The sequence below is a fragment of the Marmota marmota genome, unplaced genomic scaffold, assembly GCF_001458135.2.
Source record: "Marmota marmota marmota unplaced genomic scaffold, marMar, whole genome shotgun sequence".
NCBI lineage: Eukaryota > Metazoa > Chordata > Mammalia > Rodentia > Sciuridae > Marmota > Marmota marmota.
In genome coordinates this window covers 34,211,208-34,216,479 of record NW_025999842.1, presented here as the reverse complement: position 1 = coordinate 34,216,479, position 5,272 = coordinate 34,211,208, and the positions used below count along the sequence as shown (strand labels likewise).

The 5,272-nt window shown below is 37.3% G+C and overlaps 1 pseudogene; it reads right to left on the bottom strand.

Moving 5' to 3' along the window:
• Nucleotides 1–525: 525 nt before the first annotated feature.
• Nucleotides 526–5,272, bottom strand: part of LOC107152018 — a 9,584-nt pseudogene continuing 4,837 nt past the window's right edge.

The following is a 5,272-nucleotide window of genomic DNA, read 5'->3' as shown; positions in this document are numbered from 1 at the left end:
TCTTTGTTGATTGGTTCTTGGTATTTCTATTGTCCCTCTTGGGCAGGGTGGGATTACACAGTCACTTTCCACAAGTTGGCAATTTAGTCCTTTGAGAAACATGTTTTGTAACATGTCAGGGCATGCATCTTTAAATGACTGTTCTTGTGCTTGCTGTCTTATTGACCTTTACTGCCTCCCTTCCCTACTCTATGCTTTTCTGTCTCACTATTAGGGACATCTGGATCAAGTCCCCAAAACTTCATCATTTAGGTAAGAAAATTGGCAAGGATCTCCAAAATTAACCATTATTTGAGTAAATGAAAAAAAAAAAGTTCCATCAATTCTGATTCTTGGTTGTGCTACTGGACTAGAAGCATTTTGTAGAAAAAAGATGTTTCACAAAATTGAAATGATATTCAGGTGAAGGGCAAGACATTTTCCATAGACCCTAAAAATTTCAAACTTTTCCAATGGCTCTTATTGCATGTTAGGTCTGGGGATCCTTTAGCAGTAGATACTAGTTTAGAGGGCAATGAATTTTCTCTAGTAAGTTTGCTTGCTGGCTTGTATTTCTTGTAGAGCTTCATGAAAAGATTTCACTTTATCCTACAGCTTAGTTAAATTATCTTTTGCTCAAGAATAGCTTCCAGTTGTGTAGCACAGGAATCTACATCATAGTCTACTCCTTCAGTCATCTCTGGGAGACCCTTTTCATCTTCTACCATTGAATAAATTTCTGGAACAATGTCCTGTGATCTTCTATCACTCTTATACCATTCGTGAGTCAGTCTTGTGAAATGAAAACAATTTTGGAGAAACCTCTTCATTTTGTTCACAAAGAAGTTTTATGTCATCTCTGGGAAGGTGTAAGGCGCATCTGCCATAGACATGCTGGGACATGCTGGGACTCACTAAGTTACTGGCCATAAGGAACAGCAGCCATTGAACTGGTTAGTCATGTCTGCTTGCAACTGACAAAGAGCTGTAAGGGGCACTAGCCATAGACATGCTTAGCAATGACTGGTTACAATTGATAGGGAGCACAGCTCCGTGGACATGCACAAAGAACATACCCAATTGCAATATGTCACTGGATATAACCAATGGACATTGAGTTTCACTGGGTGTAACCAATCACCAACATACACTACCAACTTGTAATCATATTTAAATTGCTGGTCCTGCCACATTGAAGAGTGGACATTGGACATCAGTGAGACTGGGTACCTTGCTGTCTGTCCCGAGATTGACTCCACCATTTCCTAACATCCAGTCATCAGCTGGAGAGAACCACCAGACAAGGATAATGTCTGTTCTTTGGCTAAGAGAAGTCATGTGGCATTGGAGGTATTTTGGGGCTTGTAGTTGCACTAGAATTGTGTGATTTGCTTATAGTGTTTAATTAGTGATTATTGAATTCTAGTTGGGGTGTTCCCGCACACCCAACACTTTTTGCATTGACTGTTTATATTTGATGATTGGTGTGATCGAATATGTGCTTGCATTTAAAGACAATCTGCCTCTGAATAATTATTTATAGCACTGCTTGTGACAGAAGGGAACTTCACACACCCCACTGTGTTTCTAAATCCTTAATCTGCTTTGTAGAATGACGCATTATTGGATCACATCACTGAATAAGAATAAATAATGGTCAGTAATAGTCAGGCAGTCATGGTTATGGACCCCAATTAAAGTCTTGTTCAAATGCAAAGACTATACCAGACTAACAGTGAAAACATTAATGGACCCTTTTCTTTTTTCATATATACAGTACACTTGTACATTGCTGGTGGGACTGCAAATTGGTGCGGCCAATTTGGAAAGCAGTATGGAGATTCCTGGGAAAGCTGGGAATGGAACCACCATTTGACCCAGCTATTGCCCTTCTCGGACTATTCCCTGAATACCTTAAAAGAGCGTACTATAGGGATACTGCTACATCGATGTTCATAGCAGCACAATTCACAATAGCTAGACTGTGGAACCAACCTAGATGCCCTTCAATAGATGATTGGATTAAAATGTGGCATTTATAAACAATGGAGTATTACTCTGTACTAAAAAATGACAAAATCATGGAATTTGTAGGGAAATGGATGGCACTAGAGCAGATTATGCTAAGTGAAGCTAGTCAATCCCTAAAAAATAAATGCCAAATGTCATCTTTGATATAAGGAGAGCAACTAAGAACAGAATAGGGAGGAAGAACATGAGAAGAAGATCACCATTAAACAGGGTTGAGAGGGGGGAGGGAAAGAGAGAGAGAAGGGAAATTGCATGGTACAGGAAGGAGACCCTCATTGTTACACAAAATTACATATAAGAGGAAGTGAGGGGAAAGGGGAAAAAACGAGAGAGAAATGAATTACAGTAGATGGGGTAGAGAGAGAAGATGGGAGGAGAGGGGAGGGGAAGGGAGGGGGGATAATAGAGGATAGGAAGGGTAGCAGAATACAACAGACACTAGTATGGCAGTATGTAAAAAAGTGGATGTGGAACCAATGTGAATCTGCAATATGTATACGGGGTAAAAATGGGAGTTCATAATCTGCTTGAATCAAATGTATGAAATATGATATGTCAAGAGCTTTGTAATGTTTTGAACAACTAATAATAAAAAAAGAATCAAAAAAAATAAATAAAATTTAAAAAAATAAAATAAAAAAAAAAGGAAAATTCCAGCCAACTTCTTTATCCCAGAGCAGTTGAAAAATGGAAGGTGGGAATGAGCCTGGATGGGAATTACAGAGAAGATTAAAACTCAAATACCAAAAGACACAGCCAATGATTTTGATACTTTATCATTGTCTGTTCAACACAGATTTTGATCGACACTCATAACCCCCAAAATTAGGTAAGCCCCTAGGCTAGCACACCAAAATGGATTTTCCTGATATCAGGTCCCTTCCAGCATTATAGGAGTTCTATCTCTTCTCTTTTCCTTCAATAAATCGTACCCTGTTTAGTCTTCGCTTCTGTTATTGTCTGTGGACTTATTCTTCAAATTTTCAAGACATGAACCTAGAAAGAAATTGGTAGAGCAGAGAATCTAGTTTCATCTCAAAATTCCAGTTTTATCACCAGTCATGGTTGTATCAACAGTCAATTCTTTCACCCTGTTTGCATAATTAATTTAATAAGAGTATTTTTGAAGGATGCTATTCCTAGACAGATTGTGGAAATTGCACAGATATGAGAGTTATCCTATATGAATGAACCTCTAAACACCTGAGTGAGTTTATTTCTGGGAAAGGAATATAAGGTTTATTACTATCTAAGGTTCTGATGCACTCCTTGAGTACTAAAAGGATTTATTAATTTCAAATCTTTAGCCCAGTTTGCCTGTTTGCACTGAATTTGTCATATCCCCTTTTCATTCCCAGGCAAATTGATGAGAGAATATTTGCCATGTAGTTTATCTTTTCTTCTAAGAATGTGAAACAGTGTATTGTTCCAAGATAAATGTGCATTTGCACATGTTTGGTTATGTCAATGAGTTGCAGTACATTATTATTACATTTGACTTCCTGTTCCCATAATCCCACTTCTTGAACCTGATATTTCCCATCTTTAAGAACTTTTAATTTTGTTTTTCTATTTAGTAAGTCAAACTCCTTTCCACTACAAATTTAAAAAACATTTGCACATACTTGAAGTTGTAGCTTCTTATGGATTGTCTTCTTTATCATTAAAATGAATTGCTAATGCATAAATGCCTTTAGAGCAATCTTTGTTCTCTCCTGAAGAGACACCACCCATAGTGTGAGTTTTTTCATTTCATTCCGCCCATAAGCAAAACTCCTAGCCATTCTTTTTTAAAAAATTGTTTCTTCTAGTGGTCTAGCAGTAAACCAGTAAGCCATTTCATTAGGAGCTGAGTCATCAAAGTCATGATTAAAATCAAATATTTTCTAGGTACCTTGTTAAATCTCCTATCTGTTTGGGTTCATGTACCATCAGAATATCTTTTCAGGGGTGGGGGGTTTTTAGAGCAAGATCTTTCATTTGACGTTCTTTTTTTATTGAGTGGTTTGTTTTATTGTACAAACACTTATCCTATATTTATTGTCCATAATCCAAGCTTCCTCTAATGTTTCTGACCATACACATAATTTCTTTTATTTTGATCATATTTACTTAATATTTTATCTATTTATTTTGCATTACAATTCTTAATACACCTTTATACCACAGTTTATCATATCTCTGATTGTATATAACGTATGTTGACACCAAATTCACATAATTTCTTTTTTTTTAAATTTTAATTTTTTTTTTTAAATTTATTTATTTATTTATTATTGGTTGTTCAAAACATTACACAGCTCATGACATATCATCTTCCATACATTTGATTCAAGTGGGTTATGAACTCCCATTTTTTACCCCAAATACAAGTTGCAGAATCACATCGGTTACACATCCACATTTTTACATAATACCATATTAGTGACTGTTGTATTCTGCTACCTTTCCTATCCCCTACTATCCCCCCTCCCCTTCCCTCTCATCTTCCCTCTCTACCCCATCTGCTGTTGTTTTAATTCTCTCTGTTGTTTTTTTTTTTCCCCTTTCCCCTCACAAACTCTTATATGTAACTTTGTGTAACAATGAGGGTCTCCTTCCATTTCCATAGTTTCCCTTCTCTCTCCCTTTCTCTCCCCCCACTAGTCTCTGTTTAATGTTAATCTTTTCCTCATGCTCTTCTTCCCTGTTCTGATCTTAGTTGCTCTCTTTATATCAAAGAAGACATTTGGCATTTGTTTTTTAAGGATTGGCTAGCTTCACTTAGCATAATCTGCTCTAATGCCATCCATTTCCCTGCAAAATCCATGATTTTGTCATTTTTTAGTGCTGCGTAATACTCCATTGTGTATAAATGCCACAGTTTTTTAATCCATTCATCTATTGAAGGGCATCTGGGTTGTTTCCAAAGTCTAGCTATTGTGAATTGTGCTGCCATGATCATTGATGTGGCAGTATCCCTATAGTATGCTCTTTTAAGGTCCTCAGGGAATAGACCGAGAAGGGCGATAGCTGGGTCAAATGGTGGTTCCATTCCCAGCTTTCCTAGGAATCTCCATACTGCTTTCCATATTGGCCGCACCAGTTTGCAGTTCCACCAGCAATGTACAAGTGTACCCTTTTCCCCACATCCTCGCCAGCACTTATTGTTGCTTGACTTCATAATGGCTGCCAATCTTACTGGAGTGAGATGGTATCTTAGGGTGGTTTTGATTTGCATTTCTCTGACTGCTAGAGATGGTGAGCATTTTTTCATGTACTT